The sequence below is a fragment of the Struthio camelus genome, chromosome 7, assembly GCF_040807025.1.
Source record: "Struthio camelus isolate bStrCam1 chromosome 7, bStrCam1.hap1, whole genome shotgun sequence".
Taxonomy (NCBI): Eukaryota; Metazoa; Chordata; class Aves; order Struthioniformes; family Struthionidae; genus Struthio; species Struthio camelus.
Window position 1 is genome coordinate 15602835 of NC_090948.1, and position 16780 is coordinate 15619614.

Sequence of the window (16780 nt, forward strand, 5' to 3'; positions counted from 1 at the left end):
GGTTCTCACAAGCAGTCTGCTGACTCCAGGAGGGCCGGGCAGTGGCAGTCTGGGCATCAGTGAATGGGTGGCTGTTCAGCCTTTTCGCTCAGCTTGTTGACTCACAAAATGCTGCTTCTCACAAAAGCCCCCCTTCCACACTGCTCTGATATATCAGCTATGAGTTGTTCCTTCCATAACCCCCCCCAAAAAAAACAAACAAACTTTGGCAGTGCCCCCAGTCCTGCCTTGGTCTGCTGCCGTCCCAGTCTCTTCTAACTGTTGAATCCCAAGATCTTCCAAACGTTCTGCAAGTTCAAGGTCCCGGCCAGTAGTCCCCAAACTGGCTGGCGGGATGCCTTGCCTTCAAAAGCAGTCATCCTTTAAAGACCCACTCCCATCACTTGGCAGCAAATCTACCCCCATCTGCAGCCCCTGCAAAACTGAGAAACCCTCTTCCAAATAAACATCTTGGATTCAAAATCCAGCTGGCCTACGTGATCTCAGAGCTTTCTCCCTGCAGGGGTGAAACACAGCCAGCCCCTTCCACCCATCCTCCCATTGAAGACTGAGCTGACTCCCTCCCCTGCCTAGAGACCTCTGCTTTGCACCAACCCTGGCTCAGTCCTGGCACAGCAAGACCCGAGCAGCAGCTCTGAACAACAGCCCCTTCAGCTTCCTACCCCTCTGTCTGGTCGGCAGGGAAGGCAGGGAGTCCACACTCACGTAGCAATTTCCTCTCTGGAGGGTGCCAGTCCAAGGACTTGGACATGCAAAGAGGTTACTGAGGAAACCAAAGACAGCACCTATGAGCTGAGTATCTGCTGCGATACTTCTGTGCACCCCCTCCCCTGCTTCTCCCGCGTCCGAGCCCCGAGACCACCAGAAAGTGCCAGGGCAACAGCCTGCAGCCGTGTGTCCGCCTGCCTCTGGCGCAGTGGCCGAGAGCCGAGGAGTCCGGCTGCGCGCACGGCCCAAGCCCCTCGCCGGGCTCAGGGCAGCTCCAGAAAGGAAACTCTGCTTGGATTTAAAGGCAGTGATTTTTTTTTCCCTCCCAACTGATGTAGTTAAACTTCCAACTGCTCAAGGCTATTTTAATTTGTACTGGTAAGTTAAACCAACACAAACAAGGGCAGAACAGGTTTATATGCACCCCTATTACTGGGTGCAGTTGGCTTGCACCAACTGGAGCACAGCTAGATTTCTCGAGGCAGCTGCTTTTCTAATAAAGATAAGCGGGGGGACTTTTTCTGTGCTCTTCTAACTGACAAATGGAGCCTGAAAGTGACTTGGGAGTCAACGTCTTACAGAAAGTCAAGGTGACTTACGCACCCATAGGCTGGATTTGCAAAAATGCAGATCAACTAACAAGATTTATAAAACCTGTTAGGGGCTTAGAGGCTGCTTAACTCTAAAAGGTGTGTCAATGGAAGTGCCTAACTGGCACAGGAATGGATAGGACTTACAAATGTGGCACTCTCAACCTTTGGGTTCCTTGAAGAAAAGGGGATTCAAGTTCTCTTGCAAACAAGGTTTTGACACATCAACATCTTTATTCAAAGCCTTGGCTGCTCCACTGCTGACTTCTAAAGTAAAGGAAACAAAGTCCTGCTGCTGCATTTAACCGTTGCAAACATTTACGCCAAAGCCGCAGCAGAATCTGCTGCTTCAGCTAACCAGCAACAGAAACCACCCAGAAGAATAGGAGATTCAACTGGATTCGGCACTCAAACTGGAAAAAAAGAGAGAGCGGAACAGAGAACTTTGCACTTCCCCAGCTCCCCCAATGCCAGGCTCTCCGCGGCGCTTTACAGGCCTGAGGCAGCCCTTCAACACCTGCGCGCAGCAAAGCCTGCATACAGCGAGCCCGTCCGCGGCTCAAAACCGAAGGGCAGACCGCGCTGCTCGTAAGCGCAGGGGGCACGACCGCAGACGTCGGGGCGAGAGCTCGGCCGTGGAAGGCTCGTACTGCGACCACAACGTGTCATTGCTAATCACTGCAAGGACCTCCTCAACCGTCTCCCTCCGTATATGAAAGATCGTGGGCTTTCGCTTCCCCCCGTTTTCGGAGAGGTGGCTGTTCAGAATCTCAAAGCCTGGATTATAATCTTTATGAATCCCATAGTTAGAACGTGCTGAACAGCAGCCCAGCAATACCAGATGTTCCAACAAAGCTGCCAACCGACAGCTGTCTGCAGCTTGCAGCGTGTTTTTACTTTAAAATGCAAAACGATACCAATCTATATTAAAAGAGATACATTCGGAGCCTTGCGATAGCAGCTGAAGCCGCGAATATTGCTCTTTCATGTAGGGTGTGGCAGCAGAAGGAAATATCTCAGAAACTACTGCTTAAACCGCCCTCCCAGCCCCCCCCCCCAAATCCTGGCCCCTTTCCTAATGGGAAAGAGACTCACGTTACTGCTTGAGTGCCGTGAATGTACCAGTGCGTGTCCAAACAAGCCAGTAAAAAGAAAAATGCAGCATGAACAAACACTGTCTAACGAAGGATGCCAGAACGAATCTGGGCGCTGCAGAGCCTGCACCTGGCTTTAAGCAGCGCGAGGAGGATGAAGCTTCTTCGGCCACATGCGATGGAGACGTGCAAGGGGATGAAGAGAGCCAGCTCCGCTCCCGTCCTCCCCACCTAGGAGTTGCGGGTGCAAGGGGACAAGACAGCAGCCTTGGGGTGGAGGGCTCAGTGATGCCTCCTCTCCCTCGCCGGCGATCGTCCAACCCCATCCGAAATCAGAGAGAGCAACATTAGAAGATCTACCTCGCTTCTGACCAGCACAGCACCAGTGGTGAAAGCAAGTGCTGGACAGACATCTTCCACTGCTCGGCACTCATGATAGGCTGGACACCAACCTTACTCTATATCCCTGGGGTAAATCCACCCCTGAGGAGGGATTCAAGGCAGCAATGACGCTGGCTAACACCACAAGCCCCAACTCTGACAGCTCCCAACACTGCAATCTCCAGCTGGAATGGGCCCATCCATTCAGCGTCCGGTCTCGGGTCATCCCACTTCCATCTGAAACACACCCAGACCCTTGCGCAACACTGATCCCACTGGGGAAACCCTGAAGGAGCCTCCTCCGAGGCTCAACGTGCAGCAGGTTTTGAACGTGCATCACTTTGCATCTTTATTTTTTAGGCTAGATGGGACCAAGCAGGAGGCATTGCACTCAGCAAGCTGGACGGAGGTAGGATTTCTGCACCCAGTGGCTGGGGAATGCAAGAGCCTGCATTCAGGCTTGCTCCCCCTTCTTCCTCCCTCCTCCTTTTCCTCCTTCCTCTTCATGGAAACACAAGGCATTTGCACCCATCAGACTTTGGAGGTGGCAAGTCCTTAACTACACTGGCAGAGCACTTCTTGCTTGCAGGAATCAAGCAAACTGTGACTTAGTCAAACGTGATGTCCCATGTTCCCCGCCAGCCGCTCACAGCCACGATCACAGGAAAGCTTTGGGATCGGTCCCAACGCTGCCTCACTGTGCTCCGTGCAGCAACAGCATGAATGAATCACAGCTCCTGAACGCGACGCCCAGCTCCCAGCAACGTACTTGGGATCAAAATATTTATGTTGCAAACGTACAAGAAGAGGACTAAATTCCCTCCCCAGCCTGGTCAGATAAAAAAGCCAACCTGGTCTTGCATCAGGCAAGTGAGTGCTGGGAGGACAAGAAAGCTGAAGGCAGAGACCAAGCCTGTGTTTTGCAGCCAGGCTCTGCCCAGCGATGCCAGACTAGAGTCCTCTTCCACGGCAGCAAAACCCCCGACGCCGTGAGTGCAGAGACTACGAGTCCCACAGTACAACGCTGTGCTCAGCGGCCAGGCGACACACGAGGGAGCATGCTGGGACCTGTAGTTTCCAGCCAGCTGCAAAACACCATCCGTCTGTAAACACATCTTAAATTTAATGGATGCAAAGCCCCCAGCTCCTGGCAAGACGCCAGCGGTGACTTCTTGTTGGAAGGCACTTGGCCAATTCTCACGTATTGCACTCGCCCCTTTTCAACAGGAGACCAAGAGCTCACACCCTGCAAACCCCTCTGCAGCAGCGCTGGGCTCTGCCCTTGCTAAAGTAACGTGTCTGCAGAGACGGCAAGATCCTCCCAGAGCTCATTTTCAGGCCTGGGTCCCAGGAGACGTAGGCTCTGCTCCCGTCTCCGGTACCAAGCCTCCTGTTTCTGCTTCGTGGCACCGGGCCGCTCTCTGGGAGCAAGACCCAGGACCCTCCCTCCGCAGCCGCAGGCTTCAGGTAAACAGGGCTCAATCCCATGCTCCTGGAGGGGTAAACTGAAGAGGCTACCGCAGCAAGGGAATGGAGGCAGCAAGAGGCAAGACAAGCCCTGTACCGGCGGTGCTTTCAGACAGAAAGCTGAGCAGCAGCAGCGGGTGAAGCACCGCTGCGCTCGCGGGCTCCCGGGGCAGGGGCTCACTCTGCCCCGCAGCACCGAGGCAGGGGCAGGTGCCGAAGAGGCAGCGCCGAGCCCCCCGCGCTCTTCCCGCGCCCAAGCGCCCCGGCAGGCCGGCGCCTTTGCCAGGCGGGCGGGCGGCCGTCCTCCCCGCCGCGCCGCTGCCGGCCGGGCAGAGGAACTCGTCCTGCCCCGGCGGAGCGCGACGCCCCTTCGGCTCGCCTTCCCGCTCGCCCCCCTCGCGTCGGAAATCGCGGCGCCCGGCCCACGTCAGGAGGCATTACTTCACACAAAGGCCAGGCTTCCTGGCGGCGAAGGGGTGGGCGCAGCGCAGAGGAAGGGGAAGAGGAGCCTGGGGCAAAGGCAACCAGCACCTCCAGCTCCCGGCGCGGTGTCAGGAGAACAGCACGGCCCCTTCTCCTTTAATCGCCCTCGCGCTCGGGACAGAGAGGAAACATCCTATTTCCTCGCGCCTTTCGCACAACCCCGAGCGACCGCGCGCGGCCCTGCCTCGCAGAGCTGCGGCAGAGGCGCGTACCCCTTTAAGGATCCGCAGAAAAAAAGGGACTGGAGTTTATTTTTAATTCGCTCTTGACAAATAAATCAATTCCACCTTCTCCATCTTGGCTGGACGGCGGCTGCTGTCGATCGCGGGAAAGCACGCTCCGCCAGAGCACCCGGCCACGCGGCTCTGCTCCACGCTTCGCGCGGCCCAAACGCCCAGCGCGCGCCCGGGAGAGAAGCAGCTCCCGTGAAAGGCTCCAACGCCAGCAGCCCTCTGAAGCGCCCCCTCCCCGCAGGATCTCCGGCAAAACCAGCAAAGAGAGCTAACCCCTCATAGCCACGAGCAGTAACCGGGGAGGGAGAAAGAACAGCACCTGAAAGCCTCCTTACCGTATCTTAAGCCAGCAAACGGAGAAGCGCACGCCTCTCTCCACGCGGGTTACCTCTGGATCACGGGGCTCAGCGGCAGTTTGACGAGGGCAGCGAAAGCAGGGCCCCAGCTTCGGCGCCCAACCGCTGCCCAGGTGCGGGACGCCGGCTGGAAGCCTGCGCCTGCCGCTGCACCCGTGCAAAGGGGGCCCCCGGCTTCGCCCTCCCGAACCCCAGCAGAGCAGCCGTCTCTTTCCTGCTTTCTTGCTGGAGCAATCAGCGAGCCTCCCTGAACCCTAGGAGTGCTACCTGGCTACACGCTCGTCACACTGGTAATAGATAAATATAGGTTAAAACAACATATTTAAGACAAAGTCAATACAATCAGCAGCAGCTCTGACTTCCCATATTCCTCTCTCCAATCCCCTCCTGGAAACCAAGCGTCTTTACGGCACACATCACGTTGCAGCGCCCACAGCCACAGCAGGGAAACAGCTCCTGCTTCGCAGTGGTCCACGGCAATGTTTCCTTCCCCTCCTCTGCCTCCTGAATCCCCCTGCGCACCCCCCAACAGCAGAAGTCTCTTGCACACCAGTCCTGGGCTGGATTTGTCTCCAACTCATCCGCTCCTCCAGAGGCAAGAGTGCTCAGGATCAGACAGACCAGCTGCATGGGGCCCAGTGAAGAGCGGTGGGTCTAGGAGACCTACAGCATTGGGTTAATGTTGAGGAGGGGAAAATCACTGACGGGGGAGCCCAGGAAGGTGGGACTGGGGTGAGTGATTTGGATGCTGCCACTGCCAGAAAATAACAGTAAAGGACCAACTCCTGCTGTTGATACTGACTTCTGCTCCTAGGAGGAGGCCTGTCATTGGTTTTTAATCTCGCCTGATTACAGGCCAGCCTTTGACATTATTGATCTCAGGCCCCTGAAGTGTCATTTATCTTTCAGGTTTGACTCAGAGATTGGTGCTTGACAGCTCAGACCCCAGCCTGCTCCATCCTCTCGAGGAGCAAGAGGTGAGAACCGCAGCCCTCGACTATGGTTCTGCTGATTTGCGCGATCTAGATTTGAACCTTGGTTTCCAGCCCTGAACAGAGTGGATTTCCATGGATGGCCTCTTCCCATGTGTGCCCTGCAGAGGTGGGTACAGCTGGCAGACAGGAGCCCAGCAGAGACCTGGGTGCTGGCGCCCGTGGATCAGCTCTCTCCCGCAGCTGCCACGGCACCTCGCTGTTCAGCTTCCCAAGCAGGGCTCAGCGTGAGCTACAGCAGCCCTGAGGAAGTCTGATGGCAGCCAGAGCTGGCATTTAATCTCCTGACTCAAAAATCCAGCTCCTCACATCTCCAGCAGATCAGCAGCGCTTTGTCAGGCAGCCCAAGGTGCCTCCAGCCCTGCTGCTTCCCTCTTCCAGTTTCATTACCCTCTTTTAAAGAGGATGCAGCAGAGACACAAAGGTTAAGGGAGGTGCCGAGGGCCACGTGGGGATTGGGGGGGGGGGGGCAGCTGTGTCAGAGTGCAGGGTGTAACGGAGATGCCATTTCTAGCTGTGACCGTACTGCCATTTTCTAGAGCAGAATGACCAGCAATGGCCGCTCCTCGCCCCTGCGTGCGTCTGCACCCACAGAGCAGCCTGGCTGCTAGTTCGGTTATGTGGTAGCTTCTCCCTTACCTGCCTGCTAGCACAGCGGCACCTCGGAGTCAGCTCTCGATTTCTGCTTGACCTTCAAAATGTTAATGCCTGCTCCCTCCGCTGGGCAGAACAAGAGACAGGTTCCCTGGAAACAGAGCAGCTGCCAGCCAGCAGAGCTGGGATTCAGGACGCCCGGGTCCCCCGCCCGACGGCTTTCCGTTCCCCCGTTTCCTCCATCTTCCACCCCGGCCGATAGAAATTCTCAGCCTCCATCGTTTGGGAAGCACGGTATTTTCCTCAGATTTCTGTGCTATGGTTACATGGCATGGGGCCGGGGCCGGGGCGGGGGGGGGTGCGCGTCTTCTCAGATGCTTCCTGCCTCTTTCTCTCTCTCCTACAAAGCTAGGCCTTGCCATTTTGGGAAGGAGGAACATTCCCAAGGAATGCTCCAGTGGGCATTTCTAATATGTAGATGAAGGTTTTGCTTTTGCTTGTAGCCTGACTGTTGTTTATCAGATTATTGCAAAAGCACTTTGATAAATGGAGATTAGCACTGTGTATGTTCATAGGCGGTAACAGGAGCCAGCAGCCAACCTTGGGGAAAATCGAGGGCAGAAATGCCTGGGTGAGGGCACCTAGCAGGGGTCCCTGTTCAGCGAAGCCCTGCAGTCTGCTGGGGCTACTCACACGAGGAGACCTGGGGATGAGCATGGGTAACATCTGACCTAAGGCTTGACGCTGCAGCATCCCAGGTAAGATCGGCAATCAGCAAAACAAGTCCGAGTTCCCAGGATCGCTTCCCACACAGCCACAGACTTTCCGAATGGCCTCAGGAAAGTCCCCCCACCTCAGTTTATCCCGGCTTTAGGGTAACACCTTCATTCCTCTATGCTGGTTTTAGGGTGCTGTAGAGATGAAACTGCCCTTTTCTCTTCCCGTTCTAAGGAAAATGCTACAAAATCCTTGGTTCGAGCACAGGCCACGGTTATACCTGCTGTGCCCCCATCCTCGGGGGATGTGTGTTTGGAGGGGGCTGCTCTTTGCAGGGCACGCAGACTCATTTCCAGCCCTCCGCCTGGATGCCTTGTAGTACAGTTTGCCAGCAAAGCAGAAACAGGAGAAAATAAACCCAAAAGCTGCTCTCACTCCCTTGGGGGGAAAGGGGGCGGTAGACCCTGCTCCCCGATTCCCCTACAACCAGACCACCTCTGATCCGGCCACGGCTTGCCAGGGCTCAGCCACCCAGCTATGACAGTGCAGCCGGCCGGCGAACAGCAGGAATCCCCTCCTGGATCCGGCCGCCCCCAGCATCAAGGGGGCCTGACAAAAGACCCGAGGGAAGCAAGGGAAGGGGGAGAGCAGCCCCCCTCCGCGGCAGGTCTGTGACGGGGACAGGGAGCCTGGCGGTGTATTTCTTCCGCTCCAGCCATTTGCGAGCTGCGCTGCAAGGGGCTTTTGCCGTCAGCGCCGGGTGTACCAGGACACGAGAACAAAGAGAGGCACCCGCACCCCCATCCCTTTGTCTGAGCGCGGAGGAGCTTCACCTGCGAGGAAAACCAGCTCCCACCGAGGAGCCGGCAGCTTTGTGCGGAGTCGGATGGGGAGAGGGAGGTGGGCCCCCGCTTCCCACGCTGGGAAGGGGATAACGAACGCAAGGATGCCATCGCGTTACCCTCTCTCCCTTTGCCATACACACCAGCCCATCACAGCGCACGCCACCCCCCTCCCCGGCCTTCCAGCAGCAACCGCAACCAGGAATAAAAACCATTGCTGCAGAAATATCAACTGAACCCCAACGCGATCGATATTTGTCTGCGTGCGGCTGAGCACCAAACCCTGGAGCTCAGCTCCACTGACAGCAAAGCACCAGGACTGACTGCGAGGGAAGGGGGCGGGAGACTGGTTTCCAGGGGACAAGGTTTTAAAGCCGCACAATAACTGGCTCGAAGGAGGGTTTGGATTAAGCTGTTGTACAGCGAGGGAAACTGCCGACTCCATTAGGATACAGGGGATTTTCCTTCCCTTTTTTTCTAATTCTCCAGCTCTGGAATGGAGCTTCCAGGTCACCGAGACAGGAAAGGAGAATCAGGTGATGCCAAGCAAACAGGGGATCATGCACACAGAGAGGTGGGTGGAGGGAGGAAAAGGACTGATCAGCCTTCCCTGAACCTCCAGCTCGTACAGTCGGCTGGTCTGACAACATTTACTCATATTTCAGAGAGACACAGCCATCCGGAACGTCACTCCCTGCCAACTGCCTCATCTGGAGCCATCCGCAGCTCGGTTGTTTCCAACTCGCTCCAGAGATGAGCCCCCAAAACATCCACAAAACAAGGAACTGAGAAAGAAAAGGTGTGTGGGGTGGGGGGAACAACAGTGAAAGAGATGGAAATGAGATGGGGAAGCAGCAGAGAAATGAAATTAATTCATGCTTAACTTTTTTTTTTTTTTTGGCAGTTCTGGAGTTCTGGTCCAGCAGACCACCAAACAGATCATTTTGAATGTGTGCCGTGAAGGAGCCACTGTTGCAGCGGCAAAGCCCTGCTCTGAGCTGGGAACTTTGCTCACATTACTGTCACAAGTGAATCACAAGACAGAAAAGGGACAAGCATGACCCTCTAGTAAGAACAGGCCAAAGCTGTCCTTATCAGAAAGGATGCAGGACTGCAAACCTCTTCCCTGAGCTCATTTGGGAGACGTATATAAATGCGCTTGCGTGCATCTCGGGTCTCACACTTGTAAATAACCATCGATCCCTCCATATTTGGGACCAGGCATCTCTTCCTCCAGTTCCCAACTGTGCTGGCTTTCACCCTGCTGAGTGAAGGAGAGCTGCCTGTACCAGTTCGGGGTTTAGGATATACCAAACACTCCCTCCACAGAGGACTAAGGGCAGGGCATCTCCCACCCCAGTCCTGGGCATCCACGCCTCTGTGCTAGTCCCCACAGCATCCGCCTCATCTTCTCTACCAGCGAACAGGCTCAATGCAGCAAACCAGGGACCTCAGCAAGCCGGCTCAGCAGCTCCGAGTCCTCCGAGACACCCCCCTGCTCCAACCAAACCAGCATCTCCTGAGCCTACGGGCTGCTGATAAATGCAGAAAGTTGACAAAGTCACCAGAGACCAGTCGAGATCTACAGGGTTTTTTTTTTTTTCCCCCCCCTTCTGAAAAGAGAAAAGCAAGGCCAGACCAGATTCGGCCCCGGAGCCTGCGTGGCAAAGCAGAATCTGGCTCCAAGTGTTTATTTATAAATTTGTACATACATGTACATTTGAATTCTGACAGAATTAATTCTGGCATCCAGCTAATTCAAAGCATTCCTCCCCCATCACACTACTGTTGCAGGCCAGCCCAGCACAGAAGCCGATTATAAAATGCTGCACTAGCCAGGCATTTCTGCAAAGGCTTGTGCTATTGAGCATTCAGCCTTTCCTTGCTTGGCTATTTCATTGTTTCGGTGTCGATCCCTCCTCTCTTGCCCTGTGTTTCCTGGTTACTTTTGTCCCCGCTCTGGAAGCGCTACTGCTCTCAGCCTCATTTCAGCATCAGATTAAAAAAAAAAAAATCACATAAAATTAAAGAGAAGAAAAATTACCACCACGTACCAAGACTTCCAAGGGATGTTTAAAAATAAACAGATAGGTAACATGCAAAAAATAGGCCAATACAGGCCCGGATCTAGGGACAGAAAACCTGCTGCCTCCCTCAGAAGCGCAACTAAGAAATCCCTGTGTGGTCACACGCTGTCCTCGCGAACAGAGAGGAGAGAGGTCAGGGCAGCCAGCAATGTAAGAGCCTCTTTATTCTTGGGCAGTTGCACGAATCTGATCGCTTGTGCCCTTTGTGAGACATGGAAATCTGCCTTCGCCTCCCACCCCCCCCGACAGCCCCTGTTCTTCTCTCCTCTGCTCAGAAAGGGGCCGAGGCTCGTCTGCGGTAACTCCTCGCAGCATAGCTCCGGAGGTGAAGAACAGAGCAGCGGAGAGGATGCGGCCCCCCTTTCGGCAAGACCTGGCTTGGGCCAAGCGCACGGGAGAGCTCGAGGACGGAGCTTTGCTGGAGCGACGGAGGGGAGGAGAAGGGAAGAACGTACCCAGGACTCACGCGCTCCTTGATGGACTCACCCGGGCTCCCACGTGCAAAGCAAAACACTGAGGGGTAGAGGAAAGCCAGGGGGTGTCCCTCTGCGAGTCTAGTCTTTCCTACTTTTCCCTCTCCTCCATGATCACAGGCTTCAGGAGAGCTGCACACACCACACCCGCATGCCAGCATCTACATGACACTCACATAAATATCATGGGTTAGATTTAGACTAAACAAGAGCCTGGGCAAAGTTTATTACACTCTCAACACCAGCCAAAGCTGAGTTTATACCTGCTGGTTCAGAGACCAGACCAGCACACCCCAGTGTTCAAGGTGAATTTGAAGCCACCACTACAGGGAGGGGTTAAGGGCAGAAAGCTCTCTGGCCAAGGGCTGTCTGGTATGGGTGTGTAAGGCTGGGCCTAGACATCCTCACCTGCCAAATACAGCTGACCCCTATATACTGCGGTGGTGCTGCTGGGCTTTACCTTGTTGCCACTCCTTGCAAACAGCTCAATGTCCTTGGGTAAACCTCTCTCTTTCTCCTCCTTCCATCTCGCTTTTCTCCAGCGCCCTTCCACGCAGCATCCCCCACCGTGGGAAGAGAGCATTCCCCGCTGCAGCCCCTGCCCTCCCTGGCTGTTGCCTCCTACCTCTGGCTCCTTCTCTTCCATCCAAGCCTCTTCCCCACCAAAGGCATTAAGTCGCCTCCCCCTGCCCCCCATCTCTGTTGTCATTTTTCAGATGACTCTACAGAGAGTAATTGTGGCTGCAGGTCTAGAACAAGCAACCCCTGGCAACCTGACGAGTTAAGGGCAAGGAAAATGCCCAGGCTTAGCAGAAAAGCAGCAGGGAAAAGCCCTTAATCCAAACCCCAGGGAGGCAGGAGACTGTTCCAGTTCAGCCAAAGATCAGGGACCACTAAGACACCCATGGCTGTTTTTCTAGCAAACCCAGATGGGTTTGTACCACTGTGGCTTGGCCCCCCGAGATCTCTCAAGGGCAGCACAGGTTGCTATCGGTTGAACGTAAATTCCCTGCTGTCCCTGACAACAAAGCACAGCAAAGCTTGACAGATCGATGGCGGCGAGCGGCGTGGAGCTAGAAAGCAAGGCTAGGTGGGTGCTGGGATTTCTGCGACTGCCCAAGGCCTGAGAAGTCATTATTCATCAAGGCAGTTTGACCAACTGACAGCGTCCCAGGGCACAATAATCAGTCACATTTAGCAGCCTGGCGCTGGAGTCGTGAGGCCCCCGGGCAGGAACAAGGGGCATCAGCAAAGCCACGGGAGGAAGAGACCCGGTCTAAACGGACGGGGGAGGAGAAAAGGGCTGGAGGTTCACTTCCAGGGGTGCTAGCAGATGGAGGGAGCAGGGGGAATCTGAATGCACCGGCCCAGCTTCGTAAGACCTACTGCCAAAATTAGTGGGGGGGACCAGGTACGCTCAAAGAGCACTGCGGGGAGCGCCTGCCAGGCACCAGCCCACACTACCTACAGTCACGAGAGCTAAATTACACCAGAAAACTTCGGCATACGCGCTCACAATGCCTCCAACGAACTGCATGCCGCACTTCTCATAAACAAGTCATCTGGAAAATAAGTAAGCCCGTAAAAATCCAGCCCATCACAAGTTACCAAACCTGTTTCAGAGTAAAACAACCTACAGCAGCTCAAGCCAGGAGCCTGGCGGTGGAAGAGACCCCGGTCTCCCCGGCACTGAGGTCCCCTAGCTCTCCGCTTAACATCTTTAGCATAGATGGCAGGAGAAAGATGTGACATTGGACTCTCTTCAAACAGGAAGGTGTCTACGGGGTCAGAGTCATCCATCGAAGGAAAACTGGTGGCATTTTCCCTCTAGAGACTTAGACTTTCTGAACTGAACAGCAACCAGCTGGGCAGCTAGGAAAGCCAGTGGCCATCTCTGCACTGGGGCTGGTAGCCAACGCTGGCAAAGCGCCAGAGTTTCAGGGACAGACTTGGGATTCATCTCTCTGTGCTTCTGCCAAGTGCTTGCCTCTTCTTTCTCCTATACTTTAGAAAGCACCTGAGCTGAGCAAATATGGGGGACTGCAAAGAAAGCCCAAACCCACTGCGGGCCAGGTGCACCTGGAAACCCAACCCCTGTCCCTGGGATTTGCCGAATAGGTGCTGCTCCACGGATGGAGCCGCGCTCTGCTCCCGCACACCTGCAGGAGGCCCCCCCCGAACGTTTTCCCACAGGACTCATCCCCACAGCATGCTTTGCACGCTTCTCCCTCTTCTTAACATTCGGAAATACTGGAGATGCTCAGAACGCAGCAAAAATTTCTCTCGACTTCACACAAAGGTGCAGGAAGCAAGGTGAAAGCTATCTCTGTCCCTTGGAACAAAAGTGAAGTGGAAGCAGATCCTCTAACACCCTCTCCACTAGCGGCACCCACAGCTCAGCGCAGGGCAGCTGGGACAACCTCAAGCAAGCTTTGTACCTGGCTTTAAAAGCAACCATGCCCGATACAAAGATGGGGCTAACATGGTGGTAACATCCAGCAAACGTTTGGGTGAGCCCCTTTTGCATGTCTTTGCCTGCTGCTTTCTGACCTGCCCTCTAATCCCAGCACCGTTTGCTTCCCCCCCGCTCTTTGGGTGAAGGGAAAAAAAAAAAATTAACATACCAACCTCAAGTTGGAATAACTTTCTTTTTTTCAACCTTGGAAGCAGATTCCTCCATGCCTGGGAATACCCGGCAGGAGGCACATGTCTCTGGCAGGAAAGGCAAAGATGGAAGAAAATACGTTTCATTTTGAGACCTTGACACAAACAAAACCTCCAGAAGCAAAAAAAAGAGGGTGGGATGTTGGCTTTTTTTTTTTTTCTCCTCCACGCTCGCTCTCTCTCTCTCTCTCTCTCTCTCCTCTAAGCGCTACAAAAACAGGAAACAAAGGAGAAAATATCTCACAAGGGGGGAAGGGGAGGTAAGCGTTTTATACGCCCACGAAAGAAAGATTAACCACATACTTTATTTACTGTTTGTACTATGGTTGGACCTTTGAGTTCACCCAATCCTGAGTCAGGGCTGCGTGGGTTTGTGCAGCACCTAACACTGAAAGGTCTCTCTCCCCCGAAACAACCCAAGCACAAGCTTCCACTTTGGGCAACTGCTCCGTGGACAACCCCCTTCCTCCTACGCCAACCTGCTTCCAGCGTCCTCGGACCGGCAAGAGATCTCCTATCCAAAATGCAAGCTTACAGCTGAGAAAGCAACGTTTCTGTCCCCAAATTGTTTCGAGCCCCTTTTCCCTTTCCAGTCGGCCTGCAGGCAGCGGGCAAGATGCCCTCCGAGGCGGACTGGCAGTGGGGCTGGGGTAGCAAGCGCCTGAAAGGGGCCGTTTCTTTGGAGAGCGTTTGCAGACTCCCGCCCTGCCTCTGGGCTCCGGGGGTCACCTCCGTCCCGGGGGTTGATCTCGCAGGCCGTAACGCCCGCAAATCCCCCACGCCGCATACCGGGCGGAGGATCAGGCTCCTAGCCGCCAAACTTTGACTCATTTCTCAATTAAGAGCTTCCCAAACGCGAGCTCCAGAGACACGCACGGAACAAATCTCTCATGACCGCTTGCTCCCGGGGCCTCCTCCGGATCTCACAAGCTCAACGTTACTCATTCGCCCCCGTCACGCTCATCTCCCCGGCCCGGCGTTTCTCGCCAGCCCCGGCCTTCTGGCAATGCGGGGGTTTGCCGCATGCGGCGGTCCTTCCCCGGGACGCTCAATGAGCGCATTCACCCGCGTCGGATGAGCAAGCGGCCAGGAATCCCGGGCCCGACTCCTGCGCGCAGGGAGCCGCCGCCGGCTGAGCGCGCGCAGGACGGTACATGCACGCGGCCCTAATTCGGGAGCCGACACGGCCGCATTCCTCTCCGGGACCGGCTCACGCGGCTCGGCAAGGGGTGGATTTTAACCAGAGCCCTGCCCAAGGCCACACAGCGAGCGCAGGGGAGAGCCAGCAACTCCTCGGTGGTTTTTCTTTCCCTATTCCAGCCAGTTCGCAGAGAAACTGCTTGAATTGCAGGGGGATCCTTCAGGTATACCATCCCCCAGCTTCGAGCTGTCCTCCGTTATCCCGGCACCTAACCTAACCGCGAGCACCTACCTTAACCGCGAGCCCGGTGAGAGGAGGCAAGCTTTATTACCGCACTGAAGGGAAACTAAGACAACACAGCCATGGAGGTGCTGCGGGATTTGGCCAAGGTCACGCAATAAGCCTGCAGCTCTACGAAACAGCCCGACACTTTTGGTGCCTGGCCACGTCTCCTACGATTTCACGCCAGGGCCAAAATTCAGCCTAGCCGGTGGTAGTTACGTGCCAGGCCATTAGTGGCGCGTATCCGCAAGGAGCAGCGAACATCCAGCCATAACAACGGCAGCAACAACAACAACAAAAACGCAGAGAGAGCGGGAATGGATGAGATCAAAGTGTCCTGGAAAGGACCTGGAAAAATACTTTAGGTCCCTGGCTAACGCTCCCGGGAAACGCACACACAGGCAGGCCTGTCGCAGCCCCACCGAGTCCTCCCGGGGTGGCTCTCCACCCTGGCAGAGAGAGAGACAAGAACGACTACCTATAAATAGAAGCAGAAAAGTGCTTCTCAAAAAGCCTGGCTGGGTCTTTCCCCTTCCAGTGTGTGTGGTGGAGCTGCTGGCACCTCCGCAGAGGTCTCTGGTTTTCCCCCAAAAAACCTGGAGAGGAAAATAACCTTCCTGTTAGCTCACACTGGCTCCTCGCTGCACAGAGCCACCTCCCCCCCTCCCAGGCCTGGCCATCCAATTGGAAAGTAATTATACTGCAATTTTTATTTATGACTCTTTTTTTTTTTTATTGCTAAATGGTGACTCATTTTGGCAACATTAAAATACACAGGAAATCATCCCCATTTTACAGTAATCACCATTCAATTCATTGTTAAATATTTATTCGGCAGACTAGCACTGGGCCTCTTTCTAAGGGTCTAACGGAGAGCCTTGGGGCAGCCAGGAGGGGACGCGATGGCCGGAGGCGGCCAGCGGCGTTGCAACAGGGTTGCCCGCAGGGCGGTTAAACGCCCGCCAATAATTTCAGGGTCTACAGCCAGGGGCGAAAGCTTCTGCCAGATGGTCCAGCCACAAGCAAAATACAGGCCTACTTTCCCCCTAAGCCAGCACCGTGGCCCACACTGCTTTTGGGATGGCGCAGGCCTCCTTAGAAAACCCCGTTACGTGGCCAAACCCCAGTGCTGAGTCCCCACGAGCAAGAGGTCCTGCTTCCCTCTGCGTAGGGGGGAGGCCGGCAGTCTGCTGCCTAGCATCAAGCTCTCCCAGCCTCAGACCTCACTGGGAGGAACCGGAAGGCTCACGCTAGGCTTCAGCGGAGGCGAGGAAGACGGTGGGAAGAGGCAGCAGCCTGACATCCATGAGCCTTACAGCAGACGGGGTCCGTGTCCTCACGGCATGGCTTTGTCGCCCCTGGGAGCGAGCTGCCTGAAACCAGATTTCAGGGCGATTCAACCTCTGACGCAGGCGGCTCTTCCATCTTGCTCCCCCTCCGGCCCCCCCAGCTCGCCCTCGCTCAGCACCCAGAAGAGGACGAGGCCTTTGGAAGGAAAGGCTCCGCAGCAGAGGACACAGCCAAGCTGCTCTCTCTGCTGTTGGTTTTTAACATGTTTCTCCTAAAGCCATCAGCTGGTCCTGCTTTGAATCACAGCGGGGCTGTACCCAGGCAGGAACCGGGGAAATCGCTCCTCAAAAATCCCCCCTGCTCTGCAGACTTTACCTACACCGCGC

General features: G+C 55.3%; 1 protein-coding gene across 2 annotated transcripts in view; it reads right to left on the reverse strand.

The window, feature by feature from the left end:
• Positions 1-16780, reverse strand: part of TRIM8 (tripartite motif containing 8) — a 38879-nt gene that overhangs the window by 19091 nt on the left and 3008 nt on the right. The window lies entirely within an intron of this gene.